The sequence below is a fragment of the Crinia signifera genome, chromosome 5, assembly GCF_055691185.1.
Source record: "Crinia signifera chromosome 5, ASM5569118v1, whole genome shotgun sequence".
In the NCBI taxonomy this organism is placed as follows: Eukaryota; Metazoa; Chordata; class Amphibia; order Anura; family Myobatrachidae; genus Crinia; species Crinia signifera.
The window spans coordinates 2,170,859-2,183,153 of NC_139221.1; the positions used below are offsets into that span (position 1 = coordinate 2,170,859).

The following is a 12,295-nucleotide window of genomic DNA, read 5'->3' on the forward strand; positions in this document are numbered from 1 at the left end:
ATCCCCACCACAGGATACACGGACCCCCAACTGTCCGCTCACCACCGCACACTATCTACAGTGTAGTACCGAGGTTTCCCGTCCTGACATAGCCCTGTACTCCTAACAGGCTGAGAGCGCTCCAAAACGCTGTCATTGCACAGCAAAGAATCGAGTGCCTGACCGAATACAACTATTAAGTGGCAGCACTTCTCCAGAGAAGGGGACATTACAGAAGGACCAGTATCCTGCATATCGCGGCTTAGGGAAGTGGTAATGTAAAAAAAATGTTTTTCCGTGAGACAGTTTATTTACTATTATCTAAGCTTGATGGAATTTTTCTTTTTTTAAATGAGATTGTACAACAGATTGCATATAGACTGTGCAACATATTGGATGGGGACAGTAATGGTGTAGCTGAAAACAGTTGTAATATCACTGCTACTATCTATTTCATATTTCTCTTTTACAAACTCTGAAGAACATTGCGCATTAATTCATCTGTATGTACTTTAGAGCTCTCTCTAAATCTGTGTGCAGAGCGCTACTTCATATATCTAGGTTATCCAACCAATCTAAGGAGACACCTTCGTTTTTTGATAAATCGGAAAGTAAAGTACGTTATTTTACGTTTTTTTACGTTTTTTCATATGTATTTCATTTTCTGAACATAGAGCGCTACTATATGTGCACTCTTGCTTTCTTCAGAATTTGGGCACAGCACTAATGTATGTATATATTTAAATAAAATCCAACTAGACTTATAGGGCGAGATTTATTGGGTTTACCGTTTTTGACAAAATGCGATTTAAACTCAAATCGCAGTTTATCGCCATTTTTTATATCGAATTTTTCCCCAGAAATCGCGTATTGAATGGCTGGCGCAAAGCCGCCCGAAAAGTGCGATACATGGCGATAGACAGCGATAAGGTGCGAATTGAGTCGATGTAATACGCCATAAAAGTGTGATTTCCGGGTTCGGTCATGTGCGTATTAGCGTCCAACTGGAGTGCGATTTACACCAATACACCTGATCAGCCCATACAACATGCTAACCTATTGGCCCACCTTAGTCCCTTGCAATACGCATCACACCCCCTATATAAAGGGGCGCAGATGCCATTTTACCCTTTGAAAGGGAGTAAGGCGTTTGAGATGGAGAGGAGAGGAGGTTTTGTAAGGTGCAGAGGAGACAGAGGGACAGCCAGCTTGGGCCCAAACACCCCAACCACTGGGAGAGGTAGGGGAGTGAGAGGCAGCACTGCCAGAGGCAGGACAGGGAGAGCCAGCATGCTCCCAGCAAGAGCTGCGCCAGGGAGAGGCCACATGGTGGAAGCTGAGCAGGTGGCTATGGAGGATGAGGAGGAAGCAGGCACAAGCCAGGTGTCCTCACAGGAGGAACAGAGTGCCAGGCACACAGAGGAGGAGCTGCAAGAGGGGGATTTCTCGGAGGTGGACTGGCCTGTGCAGGAGGCAGAGGAAGCTGAATTGGAGGTGCTGGGTGAAGAACCAGGACAGGAGGAGGAGGAGGAGGAGGAGGAGGAAGAGGGTGAGCCTGGAAATGTGGAGGAGGATGATGCAGCTCGTACAGCTAGTGGGAGGAAAGTCAGGTTCTCATATGAGGAGAATATGGCCCTGGTACGTGCACTCCTGCCCCTGTATGACCGCCTACTTGGTCCTCACCATCATCGCACAAGTGTGTCAAGGAAGAAGGGGATGTGGGACAGTATCACCTCCGCGGTAAATGCAGTTAGCGCACACAAGAGGAGTGTGCGCAACGTCAAAAAGCGTTACAATGACATCAAGCGCCTCCTCAAAGCCAAGCTTGCCCTGGAGAAGAAAGAGGCCTGTCGCACAGGAGGTGGCCCTAGGTAGGAGGTCCACTTTAAGGCATATGAGAGGTTGCTACGCCGAATCATTCCACCGGAGGTGCTTCCCGGCATCCACATTGCCGACACAGACAGGCCCCCCACTCCACCGCCAACTGGTAAGTGTCCACACATGTCAATGTAATATTTTGCTATGTCATGTGCGCATGCTATTATGCTGCTATGCTTTATGTGTCCAGAAGATTGCTGTGTGTGTGTCATGATCCCCCCTCTGGGCACCCCCACCTGGATCATGAGGGGGTAGGCACCCCAAGATTCCTAAATATAGCCCAGAGACCCAGACACTCTCTTACCTGAATTAACAACATTTTCCCAATACAATTCCCTGCCTGCCATCTCATGGGAGCCGTGCCTCTCACACTAATAGAGCCTTCCACAGGACTGTGTGTTCTATAGTACTAGGACAGGACTTTATTACATACCAGATGTCTGCCTGCGATGGGAAATAGTACCGCGTGTTTATAAGTATTGCGCCCATCAGGGCATATACTCCTGAGCCTGATATGTCTCTATCACAGTAATGTATGGTTTATTGCATGTGTGTAATATCTTGTTGTCTAAATGCGGACAGCCGACACCCCCCCCCCCTATCTCATCCCCCTCACAGGAAGCATCAGCAAGCTGAATAGGCTGAGACTTCACAACCAACAACAGGGTCTGTTTTGACTTCACACCTGGGCCGCCCCCTTATCAGCAATGGTTCCTGGCCTTTTGTTCTCCCCGGGGACTTGTTATAGACTGGCCGGCACCAGACCAGCAGGGGGCCAGAGAGTCCCAGAGAACAGCAAGTTGGCAGGGCTACAGCAGCAGCCAATCCCTACACAGGACTCAGGGGCATTTACATCTCAGGCTTCAAGCAACAACCAATCCGGTCGCAGAACTCAAGGATAAAATGGGCTGAAACAACAGCTCTGGGTTCAACTTTCTGCATCCATCCAGGATCCCTGACCCGGCGAGGCAGGATCCCAGGGGAGGAAGCTGAGTTCCCTCCAGACCCCACCAGAACATCAGCAGTGGGCAGTCGGCCCTGGCGCAGTGGACCCCATACCACAGCCAGCGGTTGCATCCAGCGTGCCAGCACCCCGACGGCACCCACAGGCCAAGCGGCTGGGATTCATCACCTGCAGGACCAGCAGTGGGCAGTCGGCCCTGGCGCAGTGGACCCCATACCACAGCCAGCGGTTGCATCCAGCGTGCCAGCACCCCGACGGCACCCACAGGCCAAGCGGCTGGGATTCATCACCTGCAGGACCGGCAGCGGGCATCGGCCCTGGCTCAGTGGAGCCCGTACCTCCGCTGGGGGTTCTGCATTCCCCCCTCACCAAGGCCCCACCAGCCTCAGCTCAGAGACTGCCCAAGGTGACTATTGTCTGTGGAAGGGAAGGGGAGGTGTTCACCTTTGTGTGGTTCTGATATAGTTAGTGTGTGCTGTGTATATTGTAGGCTACCTGTATTGTGTAGTGTTAGTGGTGTGGTTATGGTTTTCATGTACTGTTAAGATGAAATAAAGGTGCGTTTTGTACCTTGCTTTTGTGGCCTTACTGTGTGATCCACGAACTGAAGTTCTCCCGGGACTGTGCAAATGCTGTAAACACTGCCTTTCTCAAGGCGGATACGAGCGCTAGGTCCCGACATGCACCCATGAGCCCGGGAGTCCTTACAATTGGTGGCAAGCAGTGGGGATCACACAGTCCTGTAGACCAGGCAGAACCAGGGGCCCGTATCGTTATACGGCCAGGTTCTGTTGGCGCAATAGCCCATAACCAGTAGTATAGAACCACACAGAGGTGAGCTCTTGTAACCCTAGCAGGGATGCCGGGGAGGAGAAAAAGGATAATTTGTGAGGGCATTAAGCGAGGGAAGAATTCCGCTTAAGTGCCGGCTTGTCCAGGGGACAATCCCTGCAAGCGAGGGAACGGCGGAGTGTGCCGTGGCCCAGAAACGGAAGCTGACGTAAGGGGGTCCAGCAAGTGACGCTGACCAAGCTCTACGAGTGCAGCCCGTGTGGAGAATGGCTCCAGGAAAAGGACAGAGACGTCCAAAGAGAGGCAAGAGGTGCCCACAGTCACCCAGAGCAGTGAGGCTCATAGATGAGGAATCGTCATGGAGTCTTCTGGCTGAGGAATGGGACTGGAGAAGCCCATCCACGCTGATGCAGCCCCTCTGGGAGGATTGGGAAGCTGCATACGGGGGAATAATGTATGGACAGGTGCTACTACAGAGGAGAAAGCAGCTTACCTGACCGATATATTTAAGCAGTATGTATCTGAGGCTGCTGCAGGGAACCTGCTGCATACGGTGGCGTGGAAGGCTTTTGTCACAGAAGTAAGTAGCGCCACGCATCAGCTAATGCATAGAAGCCGGATCGCTGAGGCCAGCGTGCCAGCACCGGGTAAAGTGGTTCCTGGGAAGGAGCCCGCGAAGAGAACTCAAAGGGAGGAGGAGTTGATGGTGCCACCGGGGTGGATGACCGAGGGGTCCACTACCGAGGTTTCCAGGGGGGGAGGCAGAGGAACTGTGGCCTGCAGAATCTGGAGCTCCATTAGCAAGAATGAGTCTGGAGGACCTAACTGACGAATGGAGGCTACGATGCAGCACACCCCCTGAAGGCCGCTCACACTGCACTCTCATCCGATGGGTGTACGAGCAACAAGAGGACCCGCTACATGCATTCAGCGTGTATAGGAACTGGGTCCTGTGTCCAGGAGAACTGAGAAGTGTCCAGGAGCAGTTGCAGTGTCTCCTGCACTGTTATGATAATGCAGAGAGGGTCGCCCTGGCACAGGGACAGCTGAATTCTCCAGAGTGGCTGGACCAGTGTCAGAGGGTAGAGGCAGAGGAACGTCGGCTGCTGCAGCTCATGCATCCTCAGAGAGCCACAGAACTAGATCCCCCACTGACACAGGGAGAAATCACAGAACTGTTTCCATTCAGTGAGTTGGGAAATGAGGAACTAGCTGTGGAGTGTCCCTGTGATATCGCACCAGGGACCCCGGACTCTAAAGGAGCCCTAACATCATGGACTGTGATTGTGGCAGATGGATATCGGGGAGGGGATATTTATTCCCCCTGCATTGTGCCAAGTAGTGTGGCGGAGCTGGGCACTGTGGCCCCACATGGGGATGATGGACTGGTGCACACGGAGCCCGGGATAGATGGAGCAGTGCCAGTATACAGTGCAGGGGCTGCCCCAGAGAATAGCCCCAGAGCAGAGCAGATCTCGGAGGCTGGGACTGTGATGGCTGAGTCCTCGCCACAGGAGGTACAAAGCAGTGGTCAGCCACTGCTCCAAGCAGCTAGCCAAAGGATGGGGGTGCACCCAAAAATGGCACCCCAGGAAGAATGGCAGTACATCTTCCCTTTTGCAGATGTGGGAGATGGAGACTTTGAAACTAGCGGCCAGAGGGTCTGCAATGATTGTGCCCCAACAGAGGGGGCAGTACTTCTCCCCTACATGACCACCAGCGGCCCAGCGAATGAGGGCATCTTGCCCCAGGAGCCCCAGCATATTCAGAAGGGGGAGATGGAAGGAAGTGTGTCTGGGGTGCGCTCTGCCACTCTACCACCCCAGGAGGATTGTCCAGGACTGTTCCCACTTAGCCATCAGAGCCAGGAGGATCTGGAGTCAAAAGGCAGGTATGTGACCGGGGTGCCAGAGCAGGGAGTAGAGGCTGGGGTGCAGCGCTTCTGGGAGTCCCCTGCAAGAGTGACTGACTGTAATTATGTGCCCGGGGAGCCGCTGCAGCAAACAGGCAGCCAAGCAAGCAAACATGGAGGGGATGGTCAGAGGCATAGCTCATCACCCCCCTGGGCCTCAGAGGAAGACACCTCACCACCCAGCATGGCACGAGCAAGAGAATGTGAGTTTGCACCTGGGGCTGTAAGGGAGATGCCAGCAGTGCTGCCGTACAATGCCACGGCCCCAGTCCCTCTCATAGCCAGGCTGGGGAAGCAGTGCACCCTGGGGAAGAGGGAAGTTTGCCCAGGGGAGGCCCAGCAGTTATTGTTCAAAGGGCTGGGGGAGGTGTTCGACCCAAGGGGGGGGATTGTGGGAAAATCAGGGGGAGACTTGCGGATACCCCCTGCTTCTCTGCAGCCATTGTGTGAAGGAGAATCCTCAGGACCGCTGCCTGCTGCTGAGGGCAGGTGGGGGCTGGGTGTGCTCAGGCCCTGGGAGGTGGGGGAGAAGGATCCCACCAGCATGGCCCTACAAGCATCACGTAAGGGTCCAGAGGACCATCTAGAACTGGGGGAGGTGTTTGTGGGGGCTGTGGAGGGAAGAGCCGGGGAAGGATTGCGGATACCCCCTGCTCTTCTGCAGCCATGGTGTGAAGGAGAATTCCCTAGGCCACTGCCTACTGCGGAGGGCAGGTGGGGGCAGAGTGTGCTGAGGCCCTGCAAGGTGGATGAACAGACATGGATGGAAGGTTGCCCAGGGGAGGCCCAGCAGCTTCAGGGGCTGGGGGAGGTTTCAGGCCCAAGTGGGGTGACGGTGAAGGCTTCTGATGTTTTGGGAGAAGCATCGTTGTTACCCACTGCTCCCCTGCAGCCAACGTCGGCGCTGTTGTTAAGAGCAGAATCCGCAGCCAGGTTTCCGGATTGTAGCCTGTGTACACCGATCGGGCCCCTCCCAGTTGCGCCAGAGGCGGAGGGAGGAGGGCCAACCAAACAGGCAGGAGAGAAGGAAAGATTTCCACATGACAGGGGCAAACCCTGTAACTGGGGTACTGGAATGCGGGTTACACATGGTGAACTGCTGACCTCGGACCCCCCTCATCCAGAGCAGGAGGAGCGGAATCACGCCTCCAGGAGATCACTGGGCCCGGTCATCCTGACTGGCTCCGATCTGGGAGCCAGCCCCTCGGACCGGATTTAGGAAGGGGGAGGTATGTCATGATCCCCCCTCTGGGCACCCCCACCTGGATCATGAGGGGGTAGGCACCCCAAGATTCCTAAATATAGCCCAGAGACCCAGACACTCTCTTACCTGAATTAACAACATTTTCCCAATACAATTCCCTGCCTGCCATCTCATGGGAGCCGTGCCTCTTACACTAATAGAGCCTTCCACAGGACTGGGTGTTCTATAGTACTAGGACAGGACTTTATTACATACCAGATGTCTGCCTGCGATGGGAAATAGTACCGCGTGTTTATAAGTATTGCGCCCATCAGGGCATATACTCCTGAGCCTGATATGTCTCTATCACAGTAATGTATGGTTTATTGCATGTGTGTAATATCTTGTTGTCTAAATGCGGACAGCCGACACCCCCCCCCCTATCTCATCCCCCTCACAGGAAGCATCAGCAAGCTGAATAGGCTGAGACTTCACAACCAACAACAGGGTCTGTTTTGACTTCACACCTGGGCCGCCCCCTTATCAGCAATGGTTCCTGGCCTTTTGTTCTCCCCGGGGACTTGTTATAGACTGGCCGGCACCAGACCAGCAGGGGGCCAGAGAGTCCCAGAGAACAGCAAGTTGGCAGGGCTACAGCAGCAGCCAATCCCTACACAGGACTCAGGGGCATTTACATCTCAGGCTTCAAGCAACAACCAATCCGGTCGCAGAACTCAAGGATAAAATGGGCTGAAACAACAGCTCTGGGTTCAACTTTCTGCATCCATCCAGGATCCCTGACCCGGCGAGGCAGGATCCCAGGGGAGGAAGCTGAGTTCCCTCCAGACCCCACCAGAACATCAGCAGTGGGCAGTCGGCCCTGGCGCAGTGGACCCCATACCACAGCCAGCGGTTGCATCCAGCGTGCCAGCACCCCGACGGCACCCACAGGCCAAGCGGCTGGGATTCATCACCTGCAGGACCAGCAGTGGGCAGTCGGCCCTGGCGCAGTGGACCCCATACCACAGCCAGCGGTTGCATCCAGCGTGCCAGCACCCCGACGGCACCCACAGGCCAAGCGGCTGGGATTCATCACCTGCAGGACCGGCAGCGGGCATCGGCCCTGGCTCAGTGGAGCCCGTACCTCCGCTGGGGGTTCTGCATTCCCCCCTCACCAAGGCCCCACCAGCCTCAGCTCAGAGACTGCCCAAGGTGACTATTGTCTGTGGAAGGGAAGGGGAGGTGTTCACCTTTGTGTGGTTCTGATATAGTTAGTGTGTGCTGTGTATATTGTAGGCTACCTGTATTGTGTAGTGTTAGTGGTGTGGTTATGGTTTTCATGTACTGTTAAGATGAAATAAAGGTGCGTTTTGTACCTTGCTTTTGTGGCCTTACTGTGTGATCCACGAACTGAAGTTCTCCCGGGACTGTGCAAATGCTGTAAACACTGCCTTTCTCAAGGCGGATACGAGCGCTAGGTCCCGACATGCACCCATGAGCCCGGGAGTCCTTACAGTGTGGAACTACATCTCCCAGCAAAATCACATTTTGCTACCTTGCATTGCTAAATAATGGACTCTGCATGTTGCTGGGTTATGTAGTTCCATAGATCCAATTAATGTGTGCTGTCCTAAACACTGCAGGCCTGCAGTGTACTTGATTGTTAATCCTTATCAATCCTCTGGGTAGTTGAGAAAGCACTTTACAGTCACTTTTACATGTCTAATCTGCTGGTCTTTCCTGTTATTTGCAAGTGGATGCAAAATATTGTTCACAGGCACAATACTCAAATAACCACTTCAGTTCAAAGTCTTCAAATTCCTTATGTAATCATATCAGGGTCCAAAAGTTTGATTGAGGAAAAGTTTTTATCTGCATCATGCGAAAAATGCCAGTTAGGTGCAAATGATAATAATAGAAAATGTCTTCTTCTTTCAAACAGCTCCAGCTCTAGAGTCCCAGCCTGCTGTTGACCAACATCAGCCACATCCGATTGGTGACACTGTCCAGTCTGCAGGTGAGATATCATAGTGTTACACACACACATTGCACATAACACACATGCCGGTCCCCACCACAGTAGCCTGTGCCAATGCATAATGCATGAGCAACACCTAACCATTCCAACTAAGGTAACATGACCCACCATACACCAATCTGCATAGCAAACTTACCACTCTTTTCTCATGTGTAGGTCCTTCACAACCGATGCCTGAACCAACGGATCCCATGCAAAATATCAACGACATGAGTGAAATCATACTGGAGACGGTGACATCGTTGGAGCCTGCACAAAACCAATCACACCCAGTCAATGAGGCCCCCTATACGCAGTCACATAGGCAGCAGCCCCCAATCATTGCAGCCACCAACACCCCCACTAGTGCGGAGGAGTTGGCACAATCCATCCATATTTTTAAGGGGAAACAACTCGCTTTTATGGAGGTGCAGACCACCCAACTAGAAACGGTGAAGGGGTATGTGCGGAACATAGCTCTGCAAATGAGCCGAAATTCCCAAAGTGTGCGGGCTAATGTAGGGACACACATTCGTCTTGTCTCTACATTAGACACACGCTTAGCAGAAATTGGCCAAGCCATTCAGGGTCAAACTACTAGTTTTCGAGGTCTAAATACCAATATGGTTGAACAGACCCCAATTAATGGCCAAACAACTGCGTTGATTTCCCTACAAACGCAAATCAGCCTCAGTGTAACTACTTTGTTAGGTCAGCACCAAACCACATCTACCCAAAGCAGTAGTGTCTCCTCCACACCCATGAGTGGGTCCCCCACTACTCCCCCACGGCGTAGTGTCCGTACTAGGGGTGGTGGTGGCACTACTGGTAAGGGTGCTAATACCCGGGGCAGTATTTAAACATGAATAATCTTCTTTGCATTTACATGTGTATCATGTTTATTCTTTTTTGCATTCACTGTTGCAGTGATTCTTACTGCATATGTTTCATATGCTATGGCCTATGGCCAAATGTTTCTGCAAGTAAAAATTATTTGCATCCAGCAAACTTGTTGTAATTTTTTCCAAATGATTACCCACACTGTTCTATTATGTATTGTCAACTAGTGACTTTTTAGCAGCCATGGGACTTTGGGTTGGGTGTGCTTATTAGTAATGGGATTTTAAGGAAATAGTCACATTTGAGGGGGATAAGCATTGGGAATTGCATACTGTATGTAGCCACCACTTTTTTTGCACCATTTCAAGCACCTGAGATCAATGATCCATGTCACCTCCATCCATTAAGCCTATGTTAATTTGTATTTGCCACCATTTGCACACACTAAAAACTACAGTACTTACTTGACATTGTTATAGGTGTTATCATGTTGCCAGGCATAAAGTATGCTGTGGTGGGGTAGCTTGCAGGGGTTGGCCATTATTGTTGGTCTGCTTCTGGGCAATTAACATGGACAGGGAAAAATGTAATGTTACCAATGTATGTGTGTTACAGGTTCCCCATTACTATTCATTGTACACACAAATTACCTGTGAAATGCTGCCGGATCATCCGTGTACAAACCACATCCCCCCTCCGTGTACCTCGCACTACAACATCAGTAGTTTGAGCTTCCTGCACGACTGCTGAAGGGGCCACATCTACATAATTTGGTTGACCCAAAGCTATTTTATGCAGCATGCAGCAAGCCTGGACAACCAAAACCACTTTGGCAGGGTGGTATAGCAGTGTACCTGCTGACCTGTCCAAACACCGAAATCTACTTTTCAGCACCCCAAAGGTGCGTTCCACTACATTGCGGGTAGCAATATGTGCAGCATTGTAGTGGTGCTGTGCAGGGCTTTGTGGGTTCCGCAGAGGTGTCATGAGCCACGAATGACACCCATATCCTGAGTCACCTAACATGTAAAGGGATTTGTGTGGTCACATATCATGTGGGTAATTGGTACATAATAGTAGCAGCCTATACTATATTGTTTGGGCTGGTATAAACAATTACAACAGAAATGACTCTTGATGAGAAGGTTACACACATGGATGTTAAAGGGAAAGACATAGGTAAGCAAACAGCATGTAAACAGTGGTAAGTGACTTACCAAGTAGCAGGCCCTCTGGCATGGTGTGGTTGTGGAAATGGTCCCAGAGAGCTGAGTGCCGCAGGATATAGGCATCATGGCAGTTCCCGGGGTAGCCTGCAACCACACTGAGAATTCTGAGGTTGGCATCGCAGACCACCTGCACATTGAGGGAATGTCTGCCCCTGCGATTGACATAGACATGCTCCCTCACGTGCGGGGCCCGAATCCCAATGTGGGTGCAGTCTATGGCTCCCAGCACATTTGGAAATGCTGAGAGCCGATAGAATGCCACCTTCAGGTCCTGCCACTCGGACTCACAACGTGGAAATGTGATATATGTGCGCCACAGCTTCTTTAATGCATTTAACACTTGAGAAAAATGTTTAGAGAAAGTGGCTTGTGACACCCCCAAGGCCCATGAGCTCACAGACTGAGTGGAGCCTGTGGCAAACAAGTGGAGGGCGCACATTAATTTCTGCAGCCCAGACACTGCATAATTGCCCCCCCCCCCCCACAAGGGTCCAAATCATCTCTCACCTGCTCATATAAGTTCAACAGGTTCTGTCGGTTCAACCTAAACATGTCCACCACCTGTTGATCAGAGAGGGAGACCAGGTACACCCTAGCACAGTACCGACAAGAAGCACGGAGTGGTCGGGGTACCTGGATCTGGTGGGCAGCATCATCCCTCCTGCGTAGCTCCTCCAAACGCCCAGCTCACACACTAGCACCTCCAGTCCACTCTGCAAAATGTCCATCTCAAACAGCCTCACAGGTGTCCATAATCATGTGGGAGTATATGTAGGGGAGTTAGTAAGTGGTATGTGGGTCACCTGTGAGAGATTTATCCGTTTCTACACTCAAACGGTGGCAATTTTTTTGCAAACCGCCACCCTGGACTTGGTCTGTTTTTTTGGGGGGCAGAAATCGCACTTTGCTGTCGATTTCCAAAAGCGGCAGACACTAAATTAGCGATTTGTATCTTTTTCAATGGGAAAACATCTGGATGCGATGTTGTAAATCGGCACTTCAGAAAGTGCGAATTAGCTGCAAAAAGTGCGATTTATGCCGCAAATCGGCACCCATTAAGTAGTCGATTTGGGAAAAAAAAATAAACGGCCGTTTTTGCGATGTAAATCGCCAAAAACTCAACAACGATCTATAATAAATGTCACCCATATTGTACAAATACCGTGGTCTATACACACTGTCCAACCTATAAATCTTGTGGTTGAGCTACACTTTTGCAAACAACGCAGAGCACTTCTACAAATGTTAAGGTTATCTGATTTATTTGAGCATCTAGCGCTCCCGTTTCTCTGAAACTCCCCCGGTTCTATGCTCAGGAGCACAGAGCGCAGGGACTCCATTCGAAAGTGATCTACCCACAAGTGAAGATTTAAAGATTTTAAATTTAGTATGGGCCTGAAAGACCCGTCTGGCTTGGGGACAAGGAACAAGATTGAATAAAACCCTTGTTTTCTCTCCTCCTGGGGAACCAGAATCACTACTCCCTTTTCTTTGAGAGACA

At 51.3% G+C, this 12,295-nt stretch overlaps 1 long non-coding RNA gene across 1 annotated transcript; it reads right to left on the reverse strand.

Annotated features, from left to right (window-relative positions):
* Positions 1–8,291: 8,291 nt before the first annotated feature.
* Positions 8,292–10,279, reverse strand: LOC146079854 (uncharacterized). Its single transcript, XR_014474760.1, has 3 exons — positions 10,030–10,279; positions 8,883–8,995; positions 8,292–8,719 (listed from the first exon to the last, which is right to left on the reverse strand). It is a non-coding gene; the product is annotated as an uncharacterized LOC146079854 (long non-coding RNA).
* Positions 10,280–12,295: the final 2,016 nt, after the last annotated feature.